This window comes from Podarcis cretensis (assembly GCF_951804945.1).
Source record: "Podarcis cretensis genome assembly, chromosome: 17".
Classification (NCBI taxonomy): Eukaryota; Metazoa; Chordata; class Lepidosauria; order Squamata; family Lacertidae; genus Podarcis; species Podarcis cretensis.
This window is the reverse complement of record NC_137187.1, coordinates 9,462,500-9,479,169: the sequence shown is the minus strand read 5'-3', so window position 1 is coordinate 9,479,169 and position 16,670 is coordinate 9,462,500. Positions and strand designations below refer to the sequence as shown.

Here is a 16,670-nt window from a genome sequence, read left to right as displayed (position 1 = left end):
GTGAACCCGGTTCCCCAGATTACGAGACTACTGCTCTTAACCACTACACCACGCTGGCTCCCTTACAGAATGCAGTCTGTAAGAAGCAATAAAACACAATGATCGTACAGCACCCAGCACACTATGTTGAAATTGCAGGGAAACCATTGAGTGCTCCACCAAGTCCCCCAGCAATTTTCAAGTGGTCCATTGGTGGGAAGCCATTACAGAAAAGGCCTGTTCTCGTGTTTCCACCCTCCGGACCTCACAGACCCTCCAAGTGTCCCTGTTTTCCAGGAACAGTCCTGGATTTACAGAAGCCATCCCGCTCTCTGATTGGATCCTGGAATGTCCTGCTTTCCCTTAAAGGTAAAGGGACTCCTGACCGTTAGGTCCAGTCGTGACCAACTCTGGGGTTGCGGCGCTCATCTTGCTTTATCGGCCGAGGGAGCCGGCGTACAGCTTCCGGGTCATGTGGCCAGCATGACTAAGTCGCTTCTGGCGAACCAGAACAGCGTACGGAAACGCCGTTTACCTTCCCGCCAGAGCGGTACCTATTTATCTACTTGCACTTTGACGTGCTTTCGAACTGCTAGGTTGGCAGGAGCAGGGACCGAGCAACGGGAGCTCACCCCGTCGCGGGGATTCGAACTGCCGACCTTCTGATCGGCAAGTCCTGTGGTTGAACCCACAGGTCCACCCGCATTCCCTTAGGGCATCCCTATTTTCATCAGAGAAGTGTTGGAGGGTATGGAGTTGTGTGACCACCAAGCCAAGGAAATAAGTAACTACAGCCTCTACAAGACATCTGAAGGCAGCCCTGTATAGGGATGTTTTTAAATGTTTTATTATGTGTTTATATATGTTGGAAGCTGCCCAGAGTGTCTGGGGCAACCCAGCCAGATGGGTGCGGTATAAATAATAACATTATTACTATTATTATGATGATGGAATAGGGCGTCCCTATTTTCATTGGAGAAAGGTTAGAGGGTATGATATTATTTATAAGAAAATCTTGGTGGAGAGAGTGCCGATACCATAGGTGAGAGTGGAGTATTTGAGTCTGCAACTTCAGGCTTCTTCACCAGGGTGCACTGTAAACGAGGAATGTGACTGCAATGAAGAGAAATGTTGTCCGCAAAGGCATAGAAACCAAGTCAAAGGAAGGAGGATTCAGAAGGCAGCAGCGAGCCAAGAGAACAAGATTACATGGCAGCCCTGTGGCCGATTTGTGCTTTGCTTTGGCTTGCCATAGGCATTTCATGTAAGTAGAACAGCTCTTCCCATCTGTGTTGACTATTTGCATTTGAATTAAGTTAGCAATACGTGGCTTTGAGCGTATAACAATGGGGGGGGGCATTGTCGAGGCACCCAACTGAACTGGTGTAGTTTAGAAGGTGGTACAGAAGTCTGTGGTTCATGCTCCTCAGGTCTGACATGGCGAAATCTGTGGCCCTCCAGCCTTTGAAACATGGGAATTGGAATAAGAGCCAATTTCCTTTCACCAGGAAATGTCTGTTGCAACAGCTCAAGATATCAGCAGTTACTTGCTCGTTTGTGCTGTCGATTTCAGTATTCTTGGACTCCCAACTTCTATCACCCCGGCTGTCATGGCCAATTGTAAGAAATGATGGGGCTGTAGTCTAGAGCCACAGGTTAGCCACTGCTGCATTAGGTGATCTGCAGCAAATGATTTTGCCTCTCTCAGTCCTCGAGGATAATAGCCCAGACCTCCCTTAGAAAGTGATTTATACAGATTGCTGAGATAACGATATGTGAACCACTTCAAATACCGTATCAGCAGTACCGTTTGGAAAGTCAACTTCACATGATGTGATTTGCTAGGAAAAGTCTTTCCTCTGCTGCATGTGTCGGTCTAAGCAAGTCAGCCTGGATAGCTCAGTTGGTTAGAGCATGGCGCTGATAACACCAACGTTGCAGGTTCAATCCCTGTATGGGACAGCTGCAAATTCCTGCAATGCACTGGGCTGGGTTAGATGATCCTCAGGGTCCCTCTACAATTCTATGAAGTGTGCTGATAACATGCCAACATCACATAGCCCTCTGGGGGCAATCTGTCCGGTTGTGGACACCTCATACTGTCTCAGGCCAACCTGCACGGTGGAGGCATTCAAACAGCACTCCCTGACCCCAGGATTGCAGAACCAGGTCGGCAACCGCAGAAGATAAAGGAATGTGCAGATCTGTTTTAAGACGAATCACCAATATGGATAGCTTTTATTGAATCCCTCGTGGGAGGAAAAACTTAGCAAACCTCCCTATGCCTCGTGTGCGAAATGAAGGCGATGGATAACATTGATTGAATCAGTCAGCATTGCTCACTTTGTTTCTCTGGGTTGGGGAAATTTCAAAACAAAGTGAAGAAGGAGACAGATGGTAGTTTCTAAAAAGGAGGAAATGCGAGATTGCCATTTTTGTGCTCGTTACTTTTGCCCTGCTACGTATATCTGGCCAAAGCAAATTTCTGAAGCAGTGTACAAATTGGCTAAACCTCTTTTGCCCCGCCCCCAAACCATAAAAAACCCAACATCCATTGAGGCCAGCACCCTGAGTGGAATTTGCCTAATGAGTCACATTAAATGGGAGCCCTCTGCAAGGATTTCCACCTGTGCAATGGGGCTTTGCACCCCTGCGTCCCCTGGAATTGGCGGGGGGGGGGCCTGTCACAAGAACCTCCAGAACAGCATGTGGTTGGAAGGGGGAAAGTCCCATTGCCTCCCCCTATTTCCAGCAGGAACCAACAAGATACTACAGGAAATTCCCAATGATGGCACACAAGCAACGAACCTCCCTGGGCGAGGAGTAGATATGCTAATCCTGAACATGGAGGGTCCATTTTGTTATCATGGTTATTATAACAATATGATAGCTGGGGTTGGGGTGGAGGGGAATGTGTGCACACCCCCAGCCAACACTGACTATCATGCCACCTGGTCTATTGCCTCTCTCTAGCCCTTGGGACATTATAGGGCATTGGGTAGGTTGCATGTCATTCTGGGGGAACTGCAGCAGACCTTTGTTCTTTCATACAAAGTCAAGGTGTCCTGGAAAGGGAGCAGTCCTCTAAAGCAGGGTTGGGCAGACTTCAGACCTAGATATTTTTTGCAAGAATCTCATAGTTCACCAACAGGAGCCAAGCAAAAGACACCTGCTTCCTGAATTAAGGAATTACGAGCCACGAAATTAGCACTGAATACTAGAAGTAGTCCTTCCACAACACAGAAATCAGCTTCTAGTTACCCTCTTCCCAGCTTTAATTTCATTATATATATATATATATATATATATATATATATATATATATTAACATATAAATTACAAAATGTACCACAAAACGTATCACTTATACAATCTTTTTAGACTTCCATCAGCACCTCTGATGATCCACTGTTTTAACCAATTCTTATGCATTTCTTGACTTCATATTGCCTTTACATCTCTTAACAAATCATCCTTCCCCTTCTCCATTTTTGCAATACTTCCAATAATACTCCTCACAAAACTTCTTGCAAACCTACAAACATTGTCTGATCTTCACAAATACTTTTCAAGTAGTCCATAAATTTACTCCAGTCTTCCGTGAATTTCTGGTTCCGCCAGTTTTGAATCCTTCCTGTTAGTTTATCTAGTTCTGCATAGTCCATTAACTTCATTCTCCATTCTTCAATCGTCAGTAATTCTGGCTTCCATTTTTGGGCCAGTAATATTCTTGCTGCTGTTATTGCATATAAGAAGAGCTTATATTCCTTTCTATTTATATCACTCCCCACAATGCCCCCAGCTTTCTTAATTTCAGCAGCGTAATGTAGGTGCCTGGGTGCTGCTGTTATTGATAATCCTATGCAGTCTCTGAAAACCTTGTGTCATCTACCGGAAATCACCCAGCGATCCAGCAGTCGAACCCAACCTGCCTTTGCCCATCTTGTATCAAGCACCAAGCAATACCTCTCTGAATATCACGCCATAGATTTATTTAGTGGGAGATATTCCAGATGGGCTTTCCTGTTTGCTGTTGGGCTAAAAGCCCACATTCGTAATTGATTTGAAGATACTGGCTGCTTGTATGAGAAAACCTAGTTATAATGAATGGTAATAATTATGGCATCCATTCCCCCTCTCCCTCCCGAAGTCAAGGGCAAAGTTCCAGTTGATGGTAGACTGCATTCTCTTGAGCAGGGGGCGAAAGTTTTATAATGTGCTCTGCTATAAACATTATAGTTCCATAAGCTTTTTAATTATTTGAGGGACATAAAGCATGAACTATGAATGCAGGATGGCAAGCAATTAATTGTTAAACAAAGCCAGAATGGAGGATCTGTAAGCAATTAATCGTGAACAATATATTGCCATGTGAAAATGTTAATTAGTTTTTCAAACACTGGAGGAGGGTGGTGCGTTAACTTATATGTGGTGGTGGTGGGACGTGTAGGAATGTATTTTCTTGGGCTGAATGAAATGTCACTGGAAATGAAAAATCAAAGCTAGCTAGGGTTCCTTATGTGAAACATCCTACAGATATTCTCAACTACAATTCCCATCGTCCTTGACCATTTGCCATGCCGTCAAGTGCAGATGGGAGCTTCAACAATATCTGGACAACACCACATTGGCTACCCCTAACATAGACACACAGCAATAATAAAATATTCTTAACTGTACTAAGTGTTTCCCTGCTTTCTTTGGTGGATCATAGGTGATGGTTCTCCAACCATTGTTCAGACACCACAGTCGGTGATACAGCGGCCAGATAGCAAGGTATCTCTTAATTGCAACATAAATGGGGCATCCAACCCCAATATCTACTGGTACAGGCAAATTCTCAAAGGACAGATTCAGCTGCTTGCCTATTCTGTTGCCGTGGGATCCTCATCTGCCAATGGACCGCTCCACATTGAAGGATCAAGACCTGAAGACACCAAGTTCTTCCTGAGCATCAAAAACCTCATGGCCGGTGACACTGGGATTTATTATTGTGCCTGGAGCCCACACACTGTGCAAAGTGAATGTAACACCTCAACAAAAACCCTCCTCCTTGCTTGTGGCTCCGTCTGCTCCCACACTGCAGGGAAGTGGGGAAAAAGGTGTATTCTTTGAGGCATCAACTTCCTTCCTGTTGAAATCACAAGGAACGGGGCCCACATTAAATGCTTCCTGAAAATCGCGGCTCAGCTGAGCAACACACAATGTGACGAATTTGTGGGTGGCCTGAACACACACCCCTTCTAATTTCTGGATGCCAGACACTGGGTTTAACTTGGTAAAATACAGTGGTACCTTGGGTTACAGATGCTTCAGGTTACAGCCGCTTCAGGTTACAAACTCTGCTAACCCAGAAATAGTACCTCGGGTCAAGAACTTTGCTTCAGGATGAGAACAGAAATTGCATGGCAGTGGTGCGGCGGCAGTGGAAGGCCCCATTAGCTAAAGTGGTACCTCAGGTTAAGAACAAACCTCCAGAACGAATTAAGTTCTTAACCCGAGGTACCACTTTACAGACCAAACCAGTCTTCCCATGAGTCATCAAGCAAACAGAGACAGGGTGATGATCCATGAAGGAAGCCATCAACCAAGGACTGACTCTGCAACAGATGCAGAGCAGTGAAGCAGCACTTGGATGGACAGCACGTGAAAAACAGCTGCTGCAGATATAATAATAATAATAATAATAATAATAATAATAATAATAATAATAAATTTATTATTTATACCTTGCCCATCTGGCTGGGTTTCCCCAGGCACTCTGGGCAGCTTCCAACAAAGATTAAAAATACATTAAAACATGTGTTATGTGCATATGTGTTATGTGTATAGATACAAAACAATATATCCATCAAGAGCCGCTAGATGGCACCCTGTCCCTTATACACTATTGTCAAAGGGATGCTGGATGTTATTTTTGTGGCCATAAACCCACCTGAAATGTCACCTCCTAAGCAGAGGTGGAAAGTGATCCATTGTAGTAACAATTTGGGATTTCTAAATAGAACACTTATGTGAGTAGCAGCCTGTATGGAATATCAGCTAAGACTTTACCTGTGAGTTTAGGGAGAAGTTATAAGCTGGCCCAGCTCCAGCCTCCCACACTTATTATCTTTCCTGCATTGGAAAAGTATTGATATCCCTTACAGGGTTGTGGTAAGGAGCACCAGGATGGTGGCTGGGTCTTCTAAAGGATCTACATTGGCTCCCAGTACGTTTCTGAGCACCAATTCAAAGGGTTGGTGCTTACCTTTAAAGCCCTAAACAGCTTTGGTCCTGCATACCTGAAGGAGTGTCTCCATCCCCATCATTCAGGTTACAGGGAACCAAGCAGAGGGCCTTCTCCGTACAGTGGTGCCTCGCAAGACGAAAAAAATCCGTTCCGCGAGTCTCTGGTTTTTTCATCTTGCAAAGCAACCCTATTAGAGGCTTAGCGGCTATGGACAAAATACAAAGACTTACTGGAAAATAAAACTCCAAGGTGGCTTTCATCGCTGGAAGCTAAGGCCCGAAAAAGACCCAATATGGAGGCCAAATGGCCAAAATATTGGGAAATATTAGAAAAAAATGGAGACAATTGGAAATTGCAGAGTTTGGAGAAAATTAAGGACAAAGTGCGAGACTGGTTACATTACGCTCAGATTAACAAAGTTTTTAAAAATGACAAAAAGTTAGGGTTCCGGGTGGAGAAATCGAAATTGGAAACAGAATTGTTAGAATCTAAGACTAAGATATTTTCAAGAATGTACAACTTGCTGTTAAAATGGAATACACAAGATGAAATGGTTAAATCGGCTATGATAAAGTGGGCACAGGACATTGGGCACAATATTATGTTTGAGGACTGGGAAAGGTTGTGGACCATTGGGTTGAACTTCACTGCATGTAATGCTTTGAAGGAAAATGTAATGAAAATGATATATAGATGGTACATGACCCCAGTTAAACTTGCCAAAATATACCATTTGTCTGATAATAAATGTTGGAAATGTAAAGAAAATGAAGGAACATTCTTTCACCTCTGGTGGACTTGCCCTAGAGTGAAGGCTTTCTGGGAAATGATATATAATGAGCTGAAAAAGGTATTTAAGTATACCTTCACTAAGAAACCAGAGGCCTTCCTTTTGGGTATTGTCGGCCAGAAGGTGTTAAGGAAGGACCGAACATTTTTTATGTATGCAACAACAGCAGCAAGGATACTTATCGCTAAGCACTGGAAAACCCAAGATCTACCCACACTGGAAGAGTGGCAGATGCAGCTGATAGACTATATGGAACTAGCCGAGATGACTGGCAGAATCCGAGACCTGGGAGAAGAGAAGGTTGAAGAAGACTGGAAGAAATTTAAGATTTATTTAAAAAAGTATTGTAATTTGATTGAATGTTAAGAAGGATGCTAGATCATAAATAATTGACCACCACTAAATTAGATGGAATTAGGACGATAAGTAGATCGAGGAAAATATAAACCATTTGGAGAACGATTAGATTATGTTTAAAAGAATGGGACCTAAGAACATAAACAAGATGATAATTTGCTGGTTAAAACTTAAGACAATGTAAGTGGGAGCGGGAGATGTGAGGGAGTCCAAAGAGGTTTTGAAAATATGTTATGATATATGCTATATTGTTGATTATTTTTGCATTTGTATTTAAAAAATCTTAATATTTATTAAAAAAAAATAGAGGCATAGCGGCTATTAGCGGCTTAGCGGCTTAGAAAAAGGGGGGGGGGAGTGAAAAAAATCGCAAGACTCGCAAGACCTTTTCGTTTTGCGAAGCAAGCCCATAGGGAAATTCGTCTTGCGAAGCGCCTCGAAAAACGGAAAACCGTTTCGTCTAGCGGGTTTTTCGTCTTGCGAGGCATTCGTCTTGCGGGGCACCACTGTAGTTGCGCCTGCACTGTGGAACACCCTCTCACCAGATGTCAAGGAAATAAACAACTATCTGGCTTTTAGAAGACATCTGAAGGCAACCCTGTACAAGGAATTTTTCAATGTTTGATGTTTGAATTTGTTGGAAGCTGCACAAAGTGGCTGGGGTAACCTAGTCAGATGGGCAGGTTATTATTATTTTTATTTGAACACCTTTTCTCCTACCTCGTTTATTTTTTATTTTTTTAAAACATACACTGCTCTTCACATGTAAATAGATCCCAAAGAGGTTCACAATATACACATAACCTTTAAAAATAATAAATAGCAACAGCTACAACATCCAGATAGCCATATGGTTTCAACAACTGCTGCAGCAGGAACCCAAACAGAACTCAAATATCGGTCGTTGGGAAATGCCAGGCTAAAAGAAAAGATCTCTGGGCAAGCCAAACATCATTGCTGCACACCTGATCGCCACAGGGAGCTCAGTTCACAGCTACAACATACGTTTAAAGCACATTTCACAAAGGCCTTCCTTTGTATTAATCGCCACCATGTGTTCCCTGCCAGATGCATCCATGTGCCCCCTTTCCTTCCTTGACATCAGTTGTGCCTGTTGTGTCACTGCAGTGGCAACACCAAAAAGAAATAAGAAATTGGGTGGGGGCACTAGAAGGGGCAAGGCACATGGAGTGGGGGGTTAACTTTGTCCCACAGGTTAGATTACAATGAAGTGAAAAAGCAGACCCTCCAAGTGTCCCTATTTTCCAGGGACAGTCCCAGATTTACAGAAGCCAAGCTGATTTCTGATTTGATCCTGGAATTTCCCACTTTTCCTTAGGACGTCCCTATTTTCATTGGAGAACTGTTGGGAGGGCTTGAGACACACGTAGTAAAGAAGAAACCAGTGATTTAATGAAGTAGCATGTGCAACAAGGAAGCTGGCAGCCACCTAGTGGGTGCCACAAAAAAACTGGGTGTGTGGAGTTATCCAACCCCATAGCAGCCCTGTACAGTGGTACCTTGGGTTACATACGCTTCAGGTTACAGACTCCGCTAACCCAGAAATAGTACCTCGGGTTAAGAACTTTGCTTCAGGATGAGAACAGAAATCGTGCTCCGGCGGCACGGTGGCAGCAAGAGGCCCCATTAGCTAAAGTGGTGCTTCAGGTTAAGAACAGTTTCAGGTTAAGTACGGACCTCCGGAACAAATTAAGTACTTAACTTGAGGTACCACAGTATAGAGAAGTTTTTAAAAAATGTTTAATGCTTTATTATGTTTTTTATATGTTGGAAGCCACCCAGAGTGGCTGGGGAAACCCAGTCAGATAGATGGGGTATAAATAAAAATTATTATTATTATTATTATTAATGATGGAGGGTATGAGATCAACAAGGTCAGAATGATATCCAGGAATACTCTGGTACAGAGCACACCAGGCCATGTGTTCTTGATCTTCAGACACTCATCCTGGACGAACAAAACTTCAAAAGGAAAACTTTTACAATGGTCACATGCGTAACATACATTTAAATCATATGGCTCCTACTGCCCCAGGAATCCTGGGAATTGTAGTTTATTAAGGGTGCTGGGGAATTACAGTTACGTTGGGTTTAGGCTACAGTTCCCAATAGTCTTTGGGGAAAGCCACGTGTTTTAAATGTATGGTGTGGATATTTGGAGAAGTTGATATGAGATAACCCTTTGCCCATAAGAAACCAAATGCTTTGTACTTCCACCCTTATACTGTGTACATCTATACTGTACTCTGTATTCAGTAGCCTTTGCTTCTAAGGTCCAGACAAATAACTTGGTTCTAAGGCACTGTCAGAAGAAGGCCCCCCCCCAAAGGCAACAGCTCCGCTGTCTCTCGCTCTTCTCTGTCACAATAAAAACTGAATTAAAAAGGAAATGGCACAAGGACATGCTGAGGACACATTATTCTCACAGTAAGAGTTATCTAGGCTACTCAGCAGCCTTCAGAAAGGAAAGGAAAGAGAGGACTCGATGTCGCTGAAATCCAGAGTGCTCATTTGTTATAGAGGCACGTTTGCATCGGCAGGGGAGTGGTGGACGTCAGGAGTGGTGCACAACAAATACCCACTAAACTTTCCATTTGAAATGCGGCACACACTGACCACAACCGGTGCACCTGCAGCACGGAGCAACAGCTTTTGGCTGAGGCAGGAGATTGATTCTGCGATAGCGCCAGGCCCTGAAGCCGCCATTGTGGGTAGGACAACATGTGCTATTTCTAACCATGGCAGGAAAAGTGCCTGATCACCGAAGCCCCACGCTGCAACGAAACCTGCTCTGTGGTAACCACTGCTTGAGAGAAACCGCCACACAAGCAAATGTCAAGCCACATCCTGTTGTGCGCATGAATGCCTCGCTTGCTTATTTTCTTAAAGGGGACGTTTTCAAGGTTGGCTAAGCAAATGACCCAATTTCTACAGGTCCGTCTAATACATTGTTTCCCAACCTTGGGTCTCCAGCTCTTTTTGGACTACAATTCCCATCATCCCTGACCACTGGTCTTGCTAGCTAGGGATGATGGGAGTTGTAGTCCAAAAGGAGCTGAAGACCCAAAGTTGGGAAACAGTGATCTAAAACATCCTTGTTGCATAGCAAAAGCTCATGATGCTTCTCAGTTTGGTGCTTCTAGGTGACTTTAAAAGCACGTTGGGCACAAGCGACATGCACCTTGAAGAAGAGAGAACTTTGGCAGGCGCAGCTTGTCATTCGGGGGCAAGGATTTCCCACCTTTAAGGACACCTGACATTAGGTCCAGTCATGGCCGACTCTGGGGTTGTGGCACTCATCTCACTTTATTGGCCGAGGGAGCCGGCGTACAGCTTCCGGGTCAGGTGGCCAGCATGACTAAGCCGCTTCTGGCGAACCAGAGCAGCACACAGAAACGCCGTTTACCTTCCCACCGGAGCGGTACCTATTTATCTACTTGCACTTTGACGTGCTTTCGAACTGCTAGGTTGGCAGGAGCAGGGACCGAGTAACGGGAGCTCACCCCATCGCGGGGATTCGAACTGCCAACCATCTGATCGGCAAGACCTAGGCTCTGTGGTTTCACCCACAGCGCCACCTGCGTCCACCGTTAATCAGTAGCAAAACGTTGTATTCGCCCAACACTCTTGCTTTCATGATGTCATAATGCCTTTATTTCAAAAGCATTAAATCTATATTTAGCTAAAACAACCCTTGCCCTCCCTGCTAGCAAGCAGTCACAAGAAAACACATAGCCTCTCTTTGGAAAAAGACATTCACAACATGACCTTAGTTTGGATCTGAACTATTTTGACGCAACAGTTTATGAAAGGAAACACAGGAGTCTCAGCAAAAAGGTTTCGGCGACTTTACTAAAAAACGTATCATGTTGGCTGCGGCTCGATCTCTGCACAAGAGTGATGCATAAGGCTCCTTGAAAATCAATAGTACTTTAAGGTTGGAAATCTAAGCATATGTATTTCCTAGTAAACATAGTTAAAAGTGGCATGAAAGGCAAGGAACTCTGAGGGGGAAGTGCTGTGGCCTTACTAAAATAAAGCATTTAATTTTTTTAAGTGTTTTTATTGAAAAGTTTTGGCATAAAATACAATAAGAATCAAGCTAGCTTATAGAACAAGAATATTTAAAAAGCCGAAAGATAAAAAGTAAGAGGGGGGAAATGCTTATATGGCCGTTTTCCATATTTATATCATGTATATACTGTCATTTATCCCTATGCAGAGGTAGACCTTCCCATCTTCCACCTGGGAGCCTGCTTTCCCCCCAGCCTCTCACCCTGAGAGATCCTTTCTACCCTACAGGGACACCCCCACCAACTGTCCCCTGCCTTTGTGTGTCCTCCTCAGTCCAAGGTAAAGGACTTCTCCCACCCCCCACCAAAAAAAGCTTTTTATAAATGTTTCCAATGCAAAATAATAAAGCATTTAAGAGAACCAAAGAGAGATTATTTACTGACTGACCCTAAGCAACTGTTTTTGTTTTAAGAAAATGCTACTTTGGACTTCCAAGGTTGAGAGTATCCATCTTCCCTTCTGTCTTCATGGAGTTCACTCAGCTCAGGATAGATGCCCCCAGGTAAAACGTGCCTATGGTGCCAACTGTCATGGAACAGGAAACAGAACAGAGCAGATTGTTACTTCTGGGCTAAATGTACCAGAATAATGAAAGATCGGGGGGGGGGGGGGGGTCACAGAGTGGTTTTCCGCAGGGAAAAGCAACACAACAAGAAGAAGTATGGATTAGCCTGTGGTGTTTAAAGGCTAAACAGAGTGAATTCAGTGTTGGGTCACAGCGGAAGAATCCGTATGTCACATTTTCAAAAGAAATTGGTGGGCCCAGGGCGGAAAGAATCAACACTGTACTTTACCTTTTTTCTTAGTTTTAATCCCATCACAAAGGCTCCATACAAGGTGCTCTTGAGAATGAGAAGAATATACACCAGTTCCCCAATATAGGCTTCCGTGAGATACGACTCTAAAAATCAAGGGTGGGAAAGAAATGCGAATGATCACAAGGTCATCTACAGACAGTGGAGGTAGAACATGGCCACCATGACTACAACTCCCATCATCCACCCTGCTAGCCATCATCCACCCTGCCCCAACGATATATATATATTTTTGTACAAATAGTACCTAATATACCATTTCACCCCCCCCCCCAGAAATATTCCATACTACAATGCATTTTTATACGTGATTTTCCCTAACTGAAGCATTTTTGGGTGCCCTTTCCCATAAGGTATGCTTCCTTCGTGTGTGCCTTTTTTCGATGGAGAACGTCAACATAAAATTCAGAAAAGTGTGACAGCTGCATTTCTGTCTGCATGCTGGTTCAGGAAAATCTTCCTTTAGTTTGAGATGATATTGGGCACTTAAAGGTGGCTGGGATATACCCAGTCTTCGGCTCTTCAGTCTAGGGTTACCTGCCTCACAATCATAAGTTTCACTTGTTTATGGAACCAATCAAATATAAGGAGGAAGAAATTTAGATAAAGTTCAGATAAAGCTTGGCCAGCTTCAAGGAACTGCTCGTGTTTTTTGCACCAGCTTATATTCAGACAGCACAATTTTCAGGGTTACATATTAAAACAGCACACAAGGCTCTGCATGAAGCAAGCAACTAACCCAGAGAACAAGTATTGGCAATTCCTATAGCTTTTGACTGGAGGAACGGAGGTTATTAGATGAACAGATCTGTCAATGGGCAAAGAAACATGGATCAAAATGCAGACATCTGCCTATCTACAGTTGCTGCGCTAATATTGTATCCCAACCAGGATCAGGGTCATAATCCAGGGTTTGGACTGGAGTCAAAGCCTTCTGAATAGGACAGGAGCAGGTGCTTTCTTGCAGGTTCTAGGGCCATTTTGGAAACAGCAGGGGAGGTCTACAGAGGACAGCTTGGAACATCCTCAAGCCTTGCTACACCTGCCTTCCCTGCTTATTCCTGAAGGATGAGGCTATTATTCTTCTCTCGCGCTGCTGGAGGCCATGCAACAAGAGCTACAGGCAATCTACAGTTGCCCTCATCTGCTCTGAGACTTCTGCTGGGGGTTGGGGTAACAATATTGCTTTCCCTTCACCATGTTGGAAGCCCAGGATGATGACATGCCTGTATGGGTGCCCTGGAGGCTATCAGTAGGTGAGATGACGTTTATCATGGACTGTGTTATGTACTGAGTTGAATAGGATCCAAAATGCAGCAGTCTGATTGGTCCTAGAACAATAGGATCCAGAATGCAGCAGTCTGATTGGTCCTAGAACAATAGGATTCAGAATCCAGCAGTCTGATTGGTCCTAGAATAATGCAGCAGTATTATTGGTCCGCAGGAGCCACCCAGTCCAGCTCCAGGTGGAAGTGAATCCACAACCTGATTGGCCACAGGAGAATCCCGGAATTAGCCAATCATGTGCAGCCCATTGTGTAAATAATGTATATAAAGCAGATATTTTGGGGGAACTTTCATTCCTCCTCACCACTATGAGCTGAATAAAGAGCATGAAATCCACTCTCGACTCCGAGTATATTTCAGACTGGCTGTGCCAAAATGTTTTGGAGCAGAATCAAGAGGTCCCCTTCCTGCCCAGTCACACTGAACTCAGAAGTAATCAAACCTACACAGGTAACCTCCTGTCTTCATGTACAGATCGTTATCCTCCCTAAACAGGAAGTTGTATACACTGAAGTCAACGGGACTTAATTCTGACCATGTTTATTGCAAGGGCTGTTAGGTAAGAGACTGGTTGGCAGAAGAGCTGTAGCTCACTGGTAGGGCATCTGATACAAAGGTCCCAAGGTTCAAACCTTGGCATCTCTAGGTAGGGCTGCGAGAGACCTTTGTAGAAATCCTGTACAGTTGCTGTCAGCCAGTGCTGACAAACTGAGCTAGGTGAGTCAATGGTCTGGCTCAGTATAAGGGAGGTTTCTTGTGTTTTTATTTCCAATGAAATTCCAGCATTGAAAGCACAAGGTAATTTTGGTTTACCTCTTGCAGCCTCGCTGCCGCCACCACAATCTGAAAGCAGAAGGAGGAGAAGACACATTAGCTATCCTTAGAGCTGGAAAAACTGAAAGTAGACAGGGAAAGTGACAGGTGGGCATGTGGGGTGGGGGTGGGGGGTACTATTTCCAAAGCAAGGCTTTAAAAACCCAAATGTGCATGTACTTCTCCTGAATGTCCCCAGAGGTTGTGTGTATAAAAAAGGGGGGGGAGAGAAAATAATGAGCAATATAAATGATCTCCCCCCCCCCCGCAAAAAGCAGGAATAGACTCTTCCTTGAATATTGGCATCAGAAGATTTGGCTAGGTGTGAAAACAGCCACAATTTCTTAAGCACATTTAGGGAAACTACATGCTATTTGGAAATCCATTGAGGATCAGTTGGTAGAATAAGACAAATGCAATGAAAGGAGTTCATCAACAAATGTTTGAATATGATAGAACACATTACTAGGAAAATGTATTAGAGATGAGGAATGGTTTGCAGTCAAATGGATCTGGGAGCATTTTGCCCATGTACAGTGGTACCTCAGGTTACATACGCTTCAGGTTACATATTCTTCAGATTACAGACTCCGCTAACCCAGAAATAGTACCTTGGGTTAAGAACTTTGCTTCAGGATGAGAACAGAAATCGTGTTACGGTGGCGTGGCAGCAGCAGGAGGCCCCATTAGCTAAAGTGGTGCTTCAGGTTAAGAACAGTTTCAGGTTAAGAACAGACCTCTGGAACGAATTAAGTACTTAACCAGAGGTACCACTGTAAATAAAACTTTTTTAAAATGTGACCAGGACTGTGTATGGTGCAAAACTACAGGAACGCATAGAGAACGCGGTGGCTTGTGGTAGATTTCACCTTCTTGGGAATCTGAGCTCCCTAGTCTTTAGGGCAGTCTTTGCTAACCTGCTTTTCACTTACCTGCACCATTTATGTCATCCTCATAGTCTGTGGAACCTTCTGTACCGTGGAAACTGACTCTGCACACGAACTTATTATCTGCATTCTGCCACTCTTCCTTGGTGATTCTTAAACGGCTGGTCATTGAATAGCGCTTTCTGGTGTTGTCATATACTGGGTCCTCTGTTTTTACCCCAGCCGTTCTCTTCTCGTTATTCACGGTCCAGCTCAGGGCAACGTGATCTGGGAAGAAATCGGTGACTAAACACACAATGGTGGCTTTCTCCTTTTCGTCGACCTCCTGCCTGGGCGGGGCAAATATGGTCACTTGAGGGGGGCTGACATCTTGGTCGGCTTCTGGAAGAGAAAGGAACAAGCACATGCTATACAGAGATGATATACCTCCTTGACCTTCGGCTGGCTATTTTGCCACTTGACGACATCACGTCCAACTTGCACGTACGAACAGGCCATTGTGGATTTCACTTCTCCCTTGATGTCACTTGAAACTAGGGATGTGCAAATCGGTCCATGGTGGTGTCCCCAGTTGCCCCATTTTTCCAATCTTACGTTAACTTCTCCACATTTCGGCATCCGTTCACGATTTATTTTAAAGTAAGCATGAAAAATTCCAACTCTAAATAGACACATGTGAACTGAATGAACTTTATTACAGCCACAGATCAGGATAAAAACAAACAAACAAAAAACAAAAAGCAAAAAACCTATAAATAAAATAGCAGTTAGGATTTTTTTTTTAACCGATAATTGTTAGAGCAAATAAGGACAAAGAAACAAGCATTGGATAAAACATCTGAATAAAATACTAGATTAAACACAGATAATGGACGGATAAAAACTGATAATTAAAACAGATAAGAACTAAAAACAAATAAAAACATGCAGTTAAGACAACTGTAAGAGCATAAGAACTAAAAGACTCGCAGTTAAAACAACTATAAGAGGCTGCAGAGTAGAAGCTTCTGAAATAGAGGACACTCTCAACCTTAGAAACTGATGTGCAAATATGGTTAAAACAGACAATTAAAACAATGTACAACAATAAATTTAGAAACAATGTACAACAATAAACTATCCCAGGGAATTGACTCTGAGTCACCCATGGAACCGAGTTTGGGGCTTTTGAGTTGGGCGATGGTCTGCGCCTACAGATTTGTATACAGAATCTGGCGGCCATCCAGGTCATCTTCTGATCTTTGCCTAACAGCAAAAGGTCAAATTTTTGCTTTTGCGGGAGGTTGGCGAGCCTCACCAGCGTACACATTTTTGCCTGCTACACAAATCTTTCCCTTAATAGAATGCATGGTCGTATGTTGTTTTTATCTGTGTTTTGGGGCACACTTCACTTGGCTGAAGAGCTGCATTGCAAA

At 43.7% G+C, this 16,670-nt stretch overlaps 1 long non-coding RNA gene and 1 gene segment (V, D, J or C); one reads left to right on the top strand and one right to left on the bottom strand.

Moving 5' to 3' along the window:
* The window catches only part of LOC307206589, a 90,995-nt gene extending 85,733 nt beyond the window's left edge, over nt 1-5,262 (top strand). The window contains exons 3-4 of one of the 2 annotated variants that reach the window (XR_013834391.1): nt 1,068-1,243; nt 4,694-5,262. This is a non-coding gene — a long non-coding RNA (uncharacterized lncRNA). Of the gene's footprint in view, nt 1-1,054; nt 1,244-4,693 lie in introns of both variants that reach the window. The other variant, XR_013834392.1, reaches the window with a different exon arrangement.
* Nucleotides 5,263-11,213: 5,951 nt separating this feature from the next.
* The window catches only part of LOC307206459 (M1-specific T cell receptor beta chain-like), a 51,207-nt gene continuing 45,750 nt past the window's right edge, over nt 11,214-16,670 (bottom strand). The window contains exons 4-7 of the C gene segment in view: nt 15,301-15,636; nt 14,369-14,398; nt 12,248-12,354; nt 11,214-11,978 (exon numbers count right to left, since the gene is read on the bottom strand).